At 31.3% G+C, this 18,519-nt stretch overlaps 1 pseudogene; it reads right to left on the bottom strand.

The window, feature by feature from the left end:
- Positions 1-7,389: 7,389 nt before the first annotated feature.
- On the bottom strand, positions 7,390-17,805 carry LOC112940269 (putative disease resistance RPP13-like protein 1; annotated as a pseudogene).
- Between the last annotated feature and the right edge of the window lie 714 nt (positions 17,806-18,519).

Below are 18,519 nucleotides of genomic sequence, written 5' to 3'. Positions count from 1 at the left end.
CAACTTAATGTTGTTGCATCAATTTTTCCAGATCAACCATTTTGCATGCGTTAGAGTGATTAGTTGCAGACAAGATTTGTTGCTACATATGAACTTGGTGGATCTAAGAGTTAGTAAATTTTTCACCCTTTTATTTACACTTTTCCATTTTCCTTATAAAATATTTATGTGTATTTGTGTATCCTCCTTTTTTTGTCTTACCAAATGTTTGGTATCTATTATTCAATTGACTTGTTATGAATGCTTGTTCATTTTCAGCTTAAGGTTATTAATATTTATCAATGTTGCAAAACATATTGTCACTAGCTCCATTGTCTTAGAAACTCCTCAACAGAATGAACCCCACCAGGTATGTGTCCTTGATGTCCTCGAATTACAAAGAGAGTTATAATATTTTTCATTTTGATATGTTCCTTACCATTTCCTCGATTGGAAATATAGATAGTTTGCTGACAAAATCTTTTAATGAAAAATTTCTTTGCATACTAATTCTCTTCCTCATGTATTTCCGTTAGTAGTATTTACACATAACTTCATCAATCAATCTTACAATGGATACTTCAAACAACATTTCAATAGGGGAAAGGCAATAGTTTCATTCAGTTGTAGTTGTTTCCATGCTATACAAAGTATGTATTGAAAAGTTAGACTACACTCTACTACCTACTAATTGCGTATCATTAAATGCAACTTGCACATCTTTCTATCTATAATTATATCCTCGATAAACTATAGGTGTGATGTCATAAAAATTATTAATAGATAACAGACTTCATTCCTATAGTTTATTGAGAACCAATCATAGACATATTGGAGAATATGGAAGTTGTGGAGTTTTTCATTATTAATAGTTGTGGAGATCAAGTCCAGATCCTGCATTGTATATGGCTTGAATTAAGCACTCCAGATTTTGGAGATCATATTCGAGTGAAATGTTATAACCTTAGACTTTGTTCCATGTTATTAATAATAGGCTTTGACAAATCCGCCGAAAATGAATTAAAATTTTGAACTCGCAGTTTAGCACTAAGTAAAAACAATTATAGAGATGATTTCTATTTTGGTATGATAAAAGTATATAATGAAATAAACAAGAGTCTGTGTTTTATTCATTGATAGTATATGATTTGCCCTTTAAATAAAATCTAAGGATTATTCTTTTTCCAATGCAAGTCTTCCAGATGACCAATTTGATATGACATGACACTTGTGGCTCAATTTAAGACATTTTTTTCTGGATTTATCAGATTTTGATATTTCTGGATTACACCCTAATTTATATACTCTTTCTAACAAGTGAAAGTTGTTATAAGATTTCTTCTTGATAGTTAGAAATATATGAAAATTCATACAACCATAACGAAAGTACAAAGTTTTTAAAGACATTAGACACCACCGTTTCCTGGGCTATGAGAGTCGTGACACTACTAAAACACTTGATCAAGCTTTTCTAACTGAATTTGTTGAGACTTCTAATACTCAGAAAAAGAAAAGGAGCAAGAACAAAGAAGTATATAGGAACACGAGATTTGATACTCAAACTACACTCTACATCTATTTTTGTAGTGCAGGTCCAAGCAACAGTCATCCGCGTTGATATTGAGCCACTTATTGAGGTATTCAGAGGCAAGGGTGAGATTTTGACTTCTTTAGTTTGCTTCTTTTTGTGATAGTTGTAGGCTAGTCTTTAGCATATGAGACAAGTCTATATATTTTTTGTCTACCTTTGTAATTTGTATTTTTTTGTAGTAGCTTTGTACATGTGATTACTAGTTTTTTTTTTTGATCTCTTTCGATTGTCTGTATTGTCTTATTTTCTTATATATTTTCTGCCATCTCCTTGAATCATATAATGCATGTATTATTAATTGTTGTGTCTTCCATGTATTCATGTTACTTGTTCTAGGTACAAATAGGATTACCTAGTGCGAATTATAGTATATATCATCTTGACTCGAGTTTTTGAGTCCTGACAAGGGATCGAAGACTTTATACACACACCCTCCCAAAAACATAGGAATTACATTAAGTATATTATTATCATATGAAAAAAAGAATTGGGTAGGTATGGTGGAAGGTGGGGTATTTTAAAAGTTACATGGTATTCTCTAAAATTAAATTTGAAAGAATGAATTTTTAACTTATTAAAATTAATTTGTTAAATAAAAGGGCATATATAAGCCACTTTTAAACGGGGAGTATATCGCTGCAAAACATAAAGTTTGGGGGTATATTAGGACTTCTATCCATTTCCAAATATGTGAATGAATTTTGGAGAGTACTTAAAGTCCAGTCAATGAATAATATAATTAACAGAGAAACTATGATTAACATGGTATCATGAAGGTGAAGGTGTCACTGAAGAATTAAATTAGACACCAATGATATAAGGACAATATATATTTCTATTGTGGTGGTATCATTGCGGACCAAAGCAAACTCTAATTATACCATGACAAGATATATATATCATATGTTATTATAAGTTGGGAAATTCCAAGTTGGATCAACATTTTGCCCGTCAACTAAATCAAAACAAATTAATTTGTTTTTTAAATACTAATATTTTATTACAAAATGGTAGAATGTAAAATTCAACAACTACACTTTATTTTTATAGTTATGACATTATAATTACAATTAAATATATTAAATTTAATTAGAATAATCTATAAAACTCTTCGAATTTTGTGATTCTTTGAATTTTGAAATTAAATAAATTTATCTATCATGAAACAATAATGTATGAAACTCTTTAAGTTTGTGATTCTTTGAGTTTATAAACTAAAATAAATATATCTATCATGATTTAGTGTGCCCCATTAAAAAATTTTGGTAGGCGAACAGTCAATCAAATATCATTATAAATACCATTTAATCACTTCCTAGGTCATCACATTCTTTTCTTTTGTATCATATAGTATTCCCTTTTCTCCTTCCTAAATTATGATATAAATACATGTCGTCAAGAAGCTAACTAATGAAAAAAACAAATAGCTTCATTCTGAAATTAAAAGAGAAGCTTTCTTACAATATAGTTCAAAAATTAAACTTAACAGTATAAGATATGATTTATATTTCCTTACATATTTTTAATGTTAAGTACTGATTTTAAGTTTTTCTTTTTTATCATTTTGGATTTAAAGGTATGGTTGTCAAAAATGGATTTGGTATGCAATCCATATCTTTATGTAATTATGTACTTGCATTGTTATGAAAAAAGATTTCTTCCTTTTTATGTTATTATGCTTTTAGGTGTTGTTTAATTGACAAAACTTCTATTAATATATGATGGATTAGATAATACTTGAGCAGTTTATGCAAAATATGTTTTTATTTCAATAGAAGTAATTTAAATAAATTCATAATAGTGATGCTAGAGGAAATAATTATTTTAATATAACTCATACTATATATGTATATTGCTGGTATGGGGCATGAGATACTAATGAACTGGTTGATTTGAGAACAAATAGGCCTAGCATACCTTATCTCTTCTCATACATAACAAATTGCTCTCTTTCTACACATTCTTGATAAATTTACCACTTCCTTAGATATCAAAAACATAGATGTCATCAAGTGTTTGCTCATCAACTTCCATTTCTAAGTTCATCTTAGATCAACCTTATCTTCATATGTAGAAACCAAATGTACCACCATGAAAGACCTCAAAAAAGATTCATGCTCATCTCATATAAAGTGGTCTAGTCAAGGACAAAATAGCATCTAGCCGCGTCCTTGCCTTTTCAACCAAGTCTCCCCCTAATGGTGACTTCAATTATGTACACTTGGTTTTCGTTCACATAGAAAATTCATCTCTTTTAAGTTGGAATAATATCATTAGAGGTTCCTCAGAGAGTTCAATTCCACAGTATGCAATTCATATTTTCATTGAAATGTTAAAAAATTCACAAGTACAACCACACTTGCTTACTTATCCTTCAGCGTATGCTCGAGGTGGTCTTGCGATAAATGGAGCTCAAATTCATGGGAGAATCATCAAACTAGTCCTAGAATTTGACACATTCATATGAAATACGTTGTATATGTATTTAAGTTGTTGTTTTTTGGTTGAAGCAAGGGAATTTTTTAATGAGGATGAGATTGAAGATGTTGTTTCTTGGAATTTCATGATCATTGTCCTAGATAAAGAGAGATAAATAGATAATTCTTAGCGGTTGTTTAGTAAAATACCAACTAGAAATGATGCTTCTTGGAATAGTATAATAAGTGGTTTTGTTAGAAATGAGAAGTGGAATGAAGCATTGGAACTATTTAGCACAATGCAAGAGGAAAATATTAAGCCTAGTGAATTCACTTTGGTGAGCTTGTTGAATGCTTGTGGACACTCAGGAGCACTTGAACCAGGGAATTGAATTTACAAGTATGTTAGGAAGAACAATGTGGAGTTGAGTGTGTTGCAAGTGTGTAAACGTTGAAATGGTGTGGCATGTTTTTGTAAGTGTCTCAAATAAAGGGTTTTCTTCTTGGAACTCTACGATTTTGGTCTTAGATACTAATGGATTTGAGGATGACGCGATTAAGCTATTCACGAGTCTACAATGCTCAATTCTGAAACCGGATTCTGATAGTTTCATCGTTGTAGTAACCGCGTGCAATCACTCACGATTGGTAGATAAAGAGAAATACTATTTTCAAATAATGAAAATGAAATATGGTATTTAACAATCAATAAAAGCACCATGTTTGTATGGTCAATATTATTGGTCGAGCAGGACTAGTTGAAGAAGCATAAGAGGTTATAAGAAGTATTAAAATGGAACCTTGATGTTGTCATATGGGGTTCTTTGTTATCAGCTTGTAGGAGCCATATGAACATGCAGTTGGCCAGATGGTCAGCTGAGAATTTTCTTGAGTTGTATCCGAATGAAAGCAGTGGCTATGTATTGATGGCAAATATGTATGCAACCTCCAGCTTGTTTGAAAAAAATATGGATGAAAGGATCTCAATGGAAGAGAAACATATAGTGAAAGAATCGGGATGCAGTTCATTAGAAATAAATGGTGAAGTTCATGAGTTTGCTTCTGGTAGAAAGTTATATTCTGAGTTCATGATATATATGTTTTAATTCACTAAACAGAATTAGGAATTTATTGTCTACTTAGAGCCATTGTACACAAAAACAATTTAATTTGTCAAACCTTTAATGAAATGTCAGCAGAACTAAGGGTGTGTTTGGTAGGAAGGAAAATGCTTTCCTTAATTTTTGAAGGGAAGTAATTTTCCTTAAATTTGAGGAAAATTAGTTGATTTGGAAAATATTTTATCCAACCAAACATGAGAATATTGAAAAATGTTTTCCTTCATACCAAGCACACCCTTAAGAGGCTGCAAATTTAGGAGTAAATTTAATGTCAATCAAAAAAAATTTGTAAACTTTGACCCCATTATATTATAAGCAACCCTAAAGGTCATTTTTGGTAATTTTTAGAAAATTACCATTTTATCCCTCTCAGTAGTTGCCTCAAGTCATATTTGATCATTTTACAAAGTTGATTGAAATGTTGGGACCTTTGAAAGTTCGCTAAAAATGGGTTTTCGTAAGAACCGGAGCTACGAGTCTGGGCAGTTGGTTTACAATGTCATATTTCACCAATTAACCTCATTGGTTCTATAGTTACCTTCAAGTATATATAATCGATCACTATGTTGGGAATTTGAGCAACATTTGGATAGTATTCCCCCTTGTAAAATTCTAGTAGCGATGTGAGCAATGGGCAGTAGTAAATAGTAAGTTTGGAGAAGGAAGAGGGGAGTGCTGATTCGGAAAGTAATTGGAGCTTAGGACAATCATAGATGGTCAACTAAAAGAGAGAGGAGGGCAGTGCTGGTTCGGAAAGTTATTGGATATTAGGGCACTTCCATATGTCTAGTTGTTGAAGTGAAGTGAAATGCCAAAGATGTAGTGAATGGAGCTCATCATGGTAACTTAAATTTAGCTCAGAAAGAGAAGAGAGAAGCCACCCCTCTTCCAACATTGACTGAATTTGACGTAAACAAGCATTATGTACATATTGAAGAGAGGTGAGGCTTTTGAGATCTTAGATGCTTAATGTTTTCACATTGTGTATGCTGTCATGTAATAGTGAAAGGTAACTCCCAATAGAAATGCTTAATCTCTTGGTCACTACCATAATTTTTTATATTTAACTCTATGAGTCTCGATAAAAGCCACTCTTTTCATCCATTCATCATTTTCATGCAATGACTGATCACAAGTTGTTCTAAATTGAAGGGCACTCCTCCTTCGGGAAAGGACTCTATTTCTCCAACAATCCCACAGTTGTAGTGTCTTAAAAGATGAAAGGAGTTCCTGCATACGTCCTGGCAGCCACTTCAGCTTAAAACAGTCCCAAATATTCAAATACGTTATTTGGGTCCCCCCACATGGCACCAAAAGTTTTTCAAGATTCCGACACCTCATCAAATTGACTATTTCAGTGGCAGTAGGAATCATAAACCTAGTAAGGTTGGGGCAATAGGAAGCTCTTTCGTGATCTTGGGAGAAACTCAAGTGATATATCATCACATTCTTGCAGACTCAATTCCTCCAGAAACATATTACAATAACTCATCTCACCAACTGGCTGCTCCAATTTCAATTTCTGGCAACAAGATATTTGTATTGTCTTCAAGGTAATTGGCGAAATGCTAAAAAGTAAGGAGGTAAGAGAGTTACAATTACTAATATCTAATTCAACAATATGCTTCATTCCCTCAAGTTGGGACATATCCAAATTAAGTACACGACATCTTGAAATTATCAATTCTGTTAGAGAAGTAAGATTTTCAAGCAACTTCCATATCAACTTCGGACAATTTTGAATTGAAAGCTTCTCAAGTGCAAGCAACTCTCCATTTCCTAGTACATGACATTGCTTCCACTTTGGCATATCTTCAAATTCAAGCTTCTCAAGAGAGTTAAAAGACTTTTTGGAGGTGGAACTACCATAGAATTCTTCCGTCACCTCTGTTATTCCATGCATCCCTCTAACGTAAAGGAATTTCAGTCAAGGGAGTAGTACTAGTGGGGGCAAGGAATAACAGTCCTTGCAGTGTCTAAGAGAAAATTCTACTAGCTTAAGAAATGAAGGATCAGCTAACCAATTTGGAAAATTTATCCCTCTATATCCTCTAATTTCGACTGCTTTTGTGTTTGTGTGTGGGCATATCGCATCAACTATATCTCTTTTGATTTCTGAATTGTCAGGAGTACTGCTTCTACTCCACTCCAAAGATAACTTGTCAACATTATTCATCTCCCTCATCTTTGCGCACAACTTCCCTTCTATCAACCACATTTCTTAACTCTAGAATTGATAGAGATCCATACAAGTTATGTAATTCACCAAAATCTTCCATGCTCAAAATCGATAATCTTTGGGATATATTGCACAATAAGTAAAACATTGCTTCAAATATAAAAGAAAATCATTGTAACTCAACATCAACTCTGGTAATATACCATTCAAACAATTTGGAATCTCCCAAATTTTTCTTCTTAAAATGTCTCTCCACTCATCTACCTCTGATTTGTAGCGTAAAATACCAGCAAGTGTCTTTAGAGCTAAAGGCAATCCTTTACACTTGTGTGCAATTTTTCTTCCAATCTTTTCACATTCTGGATGTTCCTCCGGATCCCCGTTTTCTATTGAATGTCGTTTGAATAAAGCCCAAGAGACTTCACTAGATAGAGTTCCCACATTGATTGCTCCACCACCCATCATCAAGGCAACATTCTCCTTATGTGTAGTTACAATGATCTTACTTCCCAAATCTCCTTGTACAAAAAACTTTCTCAAGTCATCCCACTCGTTATAGTTATCATTCCATACATCATCAAGGACAACAAGAAACTTTTTTGCCTTCAAGCTTTCCTTCATTTGACTTGTAGCTGATTAAGATTGTAATCAACATTTAAGCCAATTTCTTGAAGTAACCCTTTTTTTATTCTGAAAACATAATATGCCTCAGAAAAAAAAACCAAGCTTTGAAATCAAAATGGCCTTTCACCTTCTCATCATTGTAAACGGCTTTCGCAAGTGTTTTCTTACCTACGCCGTCAATTCCAACAAATGAACTACAACCAGATTTTTACCATTTGATTCTTCTTACAATAAACGCACAATCAAATCCTCTATTTCCTTGTGCCTACCAAAGATATCAGAATCATCAATCAAATAAGTTGAAGGTGTTCTAGTTTCTAGTTTCGTCAAACCAAATTGCTCCTTTAAGTCAAGGTCACCAATTTTCTATTGCAAATCCTTCAATGTGTCAATAGTGTCTTACAACTTGTCCTTTATGTTCATGAAAAAATCATTACTTGTTCCATTAAGTTTTCAGCGTCGTCGACAGCATGTCGAAACTTATCAAGCAAGTGGCTAACATATTGATTTGATGTCTGCTTATTCTCTGCATTACTAAGCACAACTTGAAGACCAAGAAAAGTCATTCTCAGCTTCTTTGAGATCCGACATCATTCTTATGCTTCTGGCACATCTTGAGTAGCTCACCATGAGGTGCAAGCCTATCAAAGAGAACATTCAAAGATGAAGAGATAAATGCACCACCAACCTCCATTTCTCAAATCTGCAAATCAATACACAGAAACACAAAAGACCACTAATTTCTCTCTTTTGCTAGTTGTTACATTCCATTGTACAAATTAGTATCTATTCATTACCTACGGGTTGTGAATAGAGATGGAACCACACGTTTATGTTAGGATGTATGTGCATCCGTTTAACTATGAAAATGAATTATTAGAAAAAAGACTGGCCAATTTTTCCTATATTTTGATTAGTGATTATTAAACATTCTCAATTACTTTTTCACTAACCCAATTATCAATATAGAGAACAGAACACATGATTGCACAACTTGATTTACGTTTGACGTTTCACTCAACATGAAGACAAAAACTTTTAATTTCTCAATTCAATAATCATATATTATTATGAGTGGAAGCATCAAAGTACAATGTCAAATTACCATTTTACTCTTATATTTAATAAAAATATAAAATTAACACAATATTAAATAATTATCATATCATATTGTACTTAAAATATATATTTTTACATGAAATAAATACATTTAAAAGATAATTACTCATTATTTATATTCTAAAGAAATTGTTGACTCTTTACATTCCCCACTATGATCCTTGTCTTTTCATTTCATATATGTATTTCTTCTTGTTTTTATATTCTATTTTATTATGAGTTTGATAGAGAGCATTGAAACATTTTTCTTTCGGATGCTACATTTTGCATGTTATTTTAAGTTATTTTTTATTTGTTTCTTACTTCTTACTTATAATATAGTTTATGATGTTTGACTGATGTTTAAGATTTTAATCTTTGATGTAAAATAAAATTTGTAATTTTGTTTCAATAGCTTATGAGATGATTTTTTTTGTCATAGGGAAAAGCAATTGATGAGATGCTTCAGTGTCGATCTCATAGAATTGTACTTTGAGTTGTGCTAATACAAATGGGGTAAGTCACATTTCGTTCTGACATGAATTTTTTGTTAGCGCGATTCTTTGTCTGTGTTTTTTTTACTATAATAATAATAATAATAATAATAATAATAATAATTATTATTATTATTATTATTATTATTATTATTATTATATTTTTTCAATAGTAGGTCAAATTTATTGAATTTTCATATCAGATTCATGTGACTTATTTGTGTATAAAGCTAATTAAGTATTAAATTTTGATAACAATCATCATAAACCAATAAAAGTAAAAAATGTATTTATGAGCTTTGACATGTTGAGTGATGTTATATTTATTACTTATTCAGCTTTACTTTCTTTGTTTGAATTTAATTTTTTTAATGGAGTTTTCATCCAAAAGAAATAAGGGAGGATAACAACCCATGTTAAGAAACAAAGAAATGAATACAATATCATATTTTGGTTATTTTAATCATGAAATAATATTAACTTTCTTTGCTTTAATTTAGTTGATTATTTTAGTTATTTGATCCATAGTTTATCCTTTCCTTTCTCATTCAGAATTTATATGACTCATACTCAAATGTCATAATTTATTTTTATCATGTCTTTTTATTTTTCAAGTATGACACTGATGATACAATTCCACAAAATATAAAAGAAATGTTTAATTCCTTTTCTAACAAAAATAAATTATAACTGCAATAAAATATAAAATGAAGTTTGTTTAGAAATGTAATATTGATTGTGGTGGTAGGACAATGATTAATCGATGATATGAGTGATTAAGTTTGTAACCTATGAATTAATTAACTTGATTATTTTTTAATCAAAACATATTATCTATATAACAACTATTAAAATTTGACAAATTCAAATCAAATTTTAACTCATAAACTAACATTAAAGTCAATTTAGTACTAATTAAGAATCTTCAAGACTACACTTTAGTTATTGGATGTCGTTGATTTATGAATATATTTATTATATATTGATGCAATTTTTAAAAATATTTATGCTCACTGGAAAGGGTACATGCGCAACGTGCGTGTCCAACTACTAGTTAAAGAAACAAAGTAAAGGTGGGTGTAAAAGGGCCCCCCAAGTGGATAACTCAAAAATAAAGGAGTAAGTTTCTACACAACTTATTTTATTTGTTACAATGCAAAATGGGACTACCATATCATGAATATATTAAAGTAAGGTAAATTTTGTTTTCATATAAGCCAAAAAAGTGTATGAAGTTACAAAAAATGAATTAATGTTAGTAATAATATCTTAGTTTAGTTAAAATGTGTCTCTGATATCAGTCATAGTCTAGAGGATACTTGCGCCTTATCCAAAATAAATATGTTAGAACTTATATACTTCTTCAGTCTAGATTTAAGTGTTTCGCTTTTATTTTTTTTTATATGTCTCAAAAATAGTATTTCTTTCTATATGTTTATTTACTTTACAATTCCTATATTCTATCTTGTATGTTTAAGACTAAAAAATTTTAAAATTGCACATATCTTTAGTTTAACCATATATTTCAAAAGTCTCTTCTTATTTATTAAACTTTGTACTCAAGCAAACTAGAACACTCAAACTGAGCGGAGTTAGTACATCCATGTGCTCTATTCTATATATTAATTAGTACTTTATTGTAGTGTAATTGAAAAGGATTAAAGCATGGTACAAAGACAACACAAGTTGTGCCAAAAGAAAATGATAAAATTCAATTGTCATCAATCAACTTATCCAATCAAATCTAATAAAAATCAATGGGAAGTAGGGATGACAATGAAACAATGTGGTTAGGACAATCTTTTAGCAAATATATGTGGATCGGTTGAGTTATAGAATTGCTAAGTTTTAATTACACCATCCTATTTTAATTATAATCATTTTTTCTCATTTGTCTCCATACTTTGCAGTGGTAGAGCAAAAATTTTGATCAAATTATTTATATATATATATATGCTGAAAAAATATTTTTAATATACTGATAAAAATGAACGAAAGGAGTATAAAATCCAGTATTAATTCAAACTATAATATTTAGCCGGCAGTTTTTAATTATTGAATGGAAACTGAGTAAAGATAAACAAGAGAACTAATTATCAATTATACATAATTAATATATATATATATATATATATATATATGTATGTATGTATTTATGCTGAAAAAATATTTTTAATATAATGATAAAAATGAACGAAAGGAGTATAAAATCCATTATTAATTCAAACTATAATATTTAGCCGGCAGTTTTTAATTATTGAATGGAAACTGAGTAAAGATAAACAAGAGAACTAATTAATCAATTATACATAATTACTATCATAGTATAGTTTATTAGGAACAAGAATATTAATTGAGTGATCAAAGTTCAAATAACATTTGCAAATCCACTTGATACACACACAAAAATATTATTTTTCACATTTTGAAAATGCATATTTTTAATCATAACAAGAGTCATTTTGGCTATAGGTGAGAATGTACATATATAATCTATACTACAAGCCTATATAGTATACTAGTCTTTGCACACGTGCAACGCACATGTTTCATGTGAATTTTTATAGATTCGTTAAAAAATTAGAATTTTATGCAAATCATGTGAAGTGAGTAATATTTTTTAATGTGCGTCAAGAAAAAACAAATTAGAGGCACATTGTAATGTTTAAAATCAATTACTCTTAAGCTACCATCAGTATGTCAATTGTGTTTACGCTATCATCAATAATTTTGTATCTTTGTTTAATAGTTAACACACTTCTAATAAAGTAATATGACTAATTTGAGCCAAATAACAATACATACTTACGATAATGATAAAAAAATCATAAAAGTTATATTGGTAAAGTGTAATAAAGGAAAATCACATAACAAATAGAAGAAAACCATACACATCATTTGCAAGACTTTATTCATATAGATTATAGATTAAAAATAAATATAGTGTCAATAAGATAATCATATTCGGAAGCTACAAGTGTAAACTGGAAAAAAAAATGCACAGTCCATGAGATAGAAGTATTTGCACTGACAAATCCTATAATTTATAAATTATGGATAACGAAGGATGCATCATATTTTTCTCCAAAATAAGATAATACTTATTTTTGACAAAAGTAAAAGACAAAATTTACATATATATTGCTTCACACATCATAACATATACATATATAATATAGCAAATTAGAGTAAAAATGAAAAATAAAATCATAATGAAAAAAATATAATATAATACTATATATAACAAACATTATGAAAACAATAACAACAACAGAAAAGTGCAATAACCAAAACACCATAAAAATAATTGGTGGTAGAAAGCAAAAGAAATACTTTACAAGAATAAAAGTACTACTACAACAGGCATTACTAAGTCTAAACCCTTCGAAATGCAAGAGAACACTCGACTTCAACTTTTTTCCTTTATTTGCGATCTCCATGCTTAAGCATTTTGTATAATTGATGAAATCAATTTCTCTTTATTATTAGATATGAAAGGCTAATTAGCTTATGTATTTTTGAATAACAATTTTACCTCATGCACATGATATTTGTAAGCCAAAAGTTTACTTAGAATTCTGTAGAAAACTCAAAAGTTATGCTGGAGAATGGATAGACATTCTTAAAATGCGTTTTAAAACACTTTTTCATTTTTAGTATTTAATATATTATTATATAATTATTATTTAATATTTAATTGCTTAAATATATTACAACATTTTCAATTAAGATAAGGGTAAAATAGTATTTTAAATTTTACTTTTGTGGCTTCCCTCTGATAATAATATATGATATATGTACAACCAACCTAACTTTGATACTTTCTATACTCCCATATGATTTGTGTTTAATTTTGTACACCCACTTATATCCAATAACATTTTTCCCTTAGGTCATTTGTGTACAAGGCTTCAAATTCTTGTGTAAGGGTCATTTGTCAAGAAGGATTCAACATTGCTTCTTCACAAGAATCGGATTCACATTCATATAAAATGTTCTTCAATAATTGGATATCAAAACAAAATGTGGTAAATGATCATAGGTGTATTTATGCGCCTAATAACCAATTAGTTCCATATATACAGACTAACTTTTCAAATTTCTAATCGGAACTAAAATTTTAGAGTCCATCGATTGTGTCTCCTCTAATCAATATGATTAGATGTTTCAGGGTGAAAAGCAAGGAAAAAGGACACCATGCAAAATGTCGGAGAATAGAAGTCAAAGTTGTTAATAAGAATGACCAAGAAGTTGGGAAAAGTACACCATGAGGGAGCAAATGCGCATCACGGAGCTAGAACCAGCATGTGAAAAATATTTTAGCTTATTGGTAGAGTGGAGTGCGTGATGGGAGCGCATCCCAGAGTGGATCAATTTGTTCACAATATGCAGCGAGGGACTCGTGGACCTGGACGCCATAGTTTCACCACGTGTTATTATTTTAGACTATAAATATCTCAACCATGTTATTTTAATATCATTCATATTTTGAAAAACGGGAGAATACAATTTGGGCGATTTTGCTGACTATCTCTAGGGATTTTCTTCTACTCTTTCATTTTGATAAAAACTTTCATGATCATTGAACATTATTTAATGATGATTAAAACTATGAGAAGCTAAATTTCCTTATTCTAGGGTTGTTGCTACGATTAATGGCATATAATAGTATTTATTTCTAGCATGAGATGAATTTTCTTATAATTTATGCTTGAATTCTTGTTTAACTATTTTGATATTTGATCACCATTAAAATAAATCTATTTCCTCTCTTGAACTCGGAAAACAAATAGAGTCATAGATCAAAGAACTTGAGAAGCGTGTTCATTCTAGGGTAAAATTTAGAGTGTTCCGTATATAGGATAGGATTACACCTATTGCCTCGTTTGATTCATAGCAAGATGATAGCTTAATGCTCCGCTATTAGTTCATATCTATCCCCACTCAATAATATAGTTAGGTTGTTAATTGTGATAGGAGATTAGAGGCCGGGAGATGATAATCGTAAAATCAACTTTGTGAATCAATAATGAGGTTAACCTATAAAATGATTGGATAATTTGCCATTATGTTTGAAATCGTTGTATGCTAAAACCTTAAAATATTTTTTGAACTGTGAACTCCCATTGTTTGTAACCGTTTTAATTGTAGTAATTAATATTTGAATTTGTTTGATTTAGTTGATACAAACAAATTTTAATATAGTTAGTCGCATAATTTATATTGTGTGAAATGATTTGATATCCTTTGGGTTGGATAATCCAACTCGAAAATGGCATTGTACAACTTGATAGACCATATGTTATTTGACTGATTTAAAAGTTATTAAGGTACTGTCACTATCTTTTAGGAGACTTACATATTCAATTTATTAGCATTAGGGTCCTAATTTAGTTGGAGTTAGTCAATTAGCCGGTTATGGGATAGTGTCCTAGTTTCTGTCTTAGTTTGTTGCTTTACAAGTGCTTTTATAATCTTTTAAGCTAGTTCTCTGAGATATAAGAAATACTCAAGTTTCTCTCTGCTTTTCTTCTATTTGTATTATCTTTATTTACCTCTTGTGCCAACAATTGTTGCATCAGAGACTTAAATCCAGGTTAGAATGCATTTTTTCCTCAAACAGGGATTGGTAAAGCAAAAAAAAAAGTGAAATTGCGAGATTTTTCTGAAGAAGGTAGGAAAATATCATGGTAGGGAACGGTAGAGCAGCAGCATCTCAGCCCATGATTCCAATTTTCAGAGGGGAGAATTGTCAGTTTTGGAGTCTTAAGATGAAGACTCTTTTCAAATCTCAAGAACTCATGGATGTAGTTGGGACTGGAATTTCAATTGGGAATGCAAACCAACTAAGAGAACATCGAAAAAGAGATTCGAAAGATCTTTTACTCACAAACTCCCAAGTATTATGTTTCTCAATCTTTCTAATTTTTCTATCAAGGCTTTCTTCCAAACATCATGATTTATTGCCTCCTCATTATTTCTTTCTTAACACCGACAAAGTTTCATCTTTAATAAATGTCACTCAAAATTTTTATGACTCTTGAAGGTGGTTCGTCATCGTCTTAATATGATATTTATCCTCCTTGAGCGAATCTTCCTCTTCCTCGCCTCTTCTTTATTTGACACATCAAAGATATGATAGAAGTATTACCTATATTATTCTTATTATGTATCTCATATAGGTCTTACACCATGTCTTTTTGCTTGAGAAGTTTCAAACCATGAAAATTAGAGATTCCTTTTTGTGTGAGAAGTTCCAAACCATGAAAATTCAAGTGACAAAACTGTTAATGCCATAACCATGAATCATCTACAACTTTATTTTTGAATGCATTGTAATGAAATTGTAAATGAAATTTTCTTTTTATCATCTCTACTTCAACAATGACTTGATTTGACTCACTTATATCATAAATCTTGCAATAATTATCTTTAAGTACAAGAGAATAACCATTTACCATGATTTGACAAACACTAAGCAAATTTTCTTTCAAGTCGGGAACATAAAGAACATCATGAATTTTTTTACCGCTCCCTTTCATATTAATTGGATGATACTTTTACCTTTTCAATCAAATACGACTCCGTTCCCCATCCTAACTTTAATAGTGATGCTATTATTAATTGATAGGAAAAATTTTTCATCTCCAGTCATGTGATTGCTACAACCACTGTCAACATACCATTCATTTATTTTTGCTGAAAGATCACATTGAGAAGCAAATAAAAGATTTTCTTCCAGTTCTTCCTCTTGTTCTTTACAGAAATTTGTTTGCTCCTGTTGCTTGAGCCAACAATCATTCTCAATATGGCCAAATTTTTTGCAGAAGTTACATTATGGCTTGCCTTTGTGCCAAAATTTTTCTGCTTTGTGATTATTCCTTTTAAAAAATTTACAAAAAAAACTAGTACTTTTCTCACCGTTTTTTCAATCTTCCTAGAAGAATCCTCATGACCTAACTTCTTTTTTGGATTGTAATTCTTCTTTTGTTGATTCTTTGAGAAAATTTGAGAATTCTCATTTGTTCTAAACTGGAAAACCGGCTCTTTCGGTTGATCTTCACGAAAAGACCTTCGCTTCCCGTGTGCACGAAATGATCCGACTAGATCTTTGATAGAAAGTTTAGAAAGATCTTTCGTCTCCTCAATCATACCAACAATGTATTCATACTTTTCTGTGACACTAATTAGAATCTTTTCCACAACGTGTTGGTCAAAAATTGTATCACAATGATTTGTCATTTCATTAGCAATACTCATAACTCTTTGCAATATTCATATATTTTTTAGAATTCTATCATCTTAAAATTTTGAAACTCCCTTCTAAGAGTTTGAAGATTTATAGTGCATATCTTTTCGTCACCATACACTTCAGTTTCTAGAGAATCCCAAGCTTCATTTGCAGTCTCACAAGTAGCAATTTTCGTACAATATGTTCTTGAGTCTACCATTTGGATTTTGCTCAAGGCTTTTTCATCTTGATGATACTTAGCCTCAAGATTTTTCATATCTGCTTTTTGTAAGATCACCATTGTTGTCCGGCTCTTCAAAGCCATTCACAACAATAGTCTACAAACTTTCAAATTTCAAATGTTCTCATTCTTATCTTCCAGTATTCAAAATTAGTTCCAAAAAAATGGAGTAAGAACAATTGAAGAATCAACACTTTCATTTGTTTTGTATGCCATATTTGTTTTTTGACCTAACCCCATATTAAGAACGAAAACCTCCTCTGATACCAATTTGTAGGAAATATGGAAGGAAAATGGTATCCTTAAAGAATTCTCAAGTTTATTATAGCGGGTGGTTCTTATGGGTAGTGTCCTTATGCTGAGATTGTAGAGAAGTTGGAGAAAATCTTCCGAAATAATAAACCTTGGAGCACTAGGAAGTCAGATACTGGGAGAAACACTTTTGTAGGGCAATCTGCACACAACCCAGCCACAGATGAGATTCGTGAAAAAATATCTCAAATGAGAACTGAGTTTGGGTTGGTTTTGAAACACGTCACTGGGCTGCAAAAAAGGTAAATGTGGTGAACTACTTTTCTAAACCACCACTACCGACTGATGAGTATTACTACGAGGAGGACTCTTATGCTATAAATGAGCAGACGGGGGGTTTCGAACAAAACGCCCAAGGCTCCAATCAAGAGAATTGGCGCCAAGGTCATGGAAATCAAGGTCGGAGCTATGATAATTACAACCGAGAGGTTCATTATGTCATAGATGGGAATTATAACTGCGATAACAACTTCAATCGGGGTAACTATGGTAACAAAATTGATAAGAGTGGGCCCCATGTTCCACCTCAAAATTGTGAAGTTTCTCCTAGGGATGGTGGAGGTAGTATGGCGCGAGTTAAGGATATGTTGCAGAAATTGTGAGGAGGTTTGATACAAGTGATGAGAACACTAAAGAGTTGAGGAGTGACTTAGTAAGTATTGGGCATAAAGTTGATGCACATGCAATCTCGACCAAGCATCTTGAGTTTCAAATGGCCCAATTGTCTTCGACTGTGAACCCACGCCAACCGGGAACTCTTCCTAAAAAAACTGTCCAAAATCATAAAAATGATGGACATTGTATGACAGTCCCAACTCGAGGTGGTAAGAAAACCATTGAACCACCAATGTTGTCTGGTGTAGAAATGTGATAAGAGGCGATGATGAGGTAGTTGAGGTTACTGGCGATTTGGGAGAAAAAATGGTGAAAGAAGTTGAGGTACCCCAAAAGGTGACCCCCATGCCTAGACCACCACCTTCATTTCCATAGAGGTTAGTGAAAAAGACCGAGGATGGAAATACTGGCGTTTTATCACTATGCTCAAACAGTTCTCCATCAATGTCATTTTGATAGAAGCTCTTGAACAAATTCCCGGTTATGCCAAGTTTATGAAAGATATGGTCACTAAGAAATGATCGGTCAGTTTTGGGATGATGATAGAACGCAGCATTGTAGCGCAATTGCTAAAAGGTCTCTAGTGCAAAAGAAAGAAAATCCAGGTGCATTCACTA

This window comes from Solanum lycopersicum, chromosome 11 (assembly GCF_036512215.1).
Source record: "Solanum lycopersicum chromosome 11, SLM_r2.1".
Classification (NCBI taxonomy): domain Eukaryota; kingdom Viridiplantae; phylum Streptophyta; class Magnoliopsida; order Solanales; family Solanaceae; genus Solanum; species Solanum lycopersicum.
The sequence above is the reverse complement of the archived record's forward strand: the minus strand, read 5'-3'. Positions and strand labels throughout refer to the sequence as shown.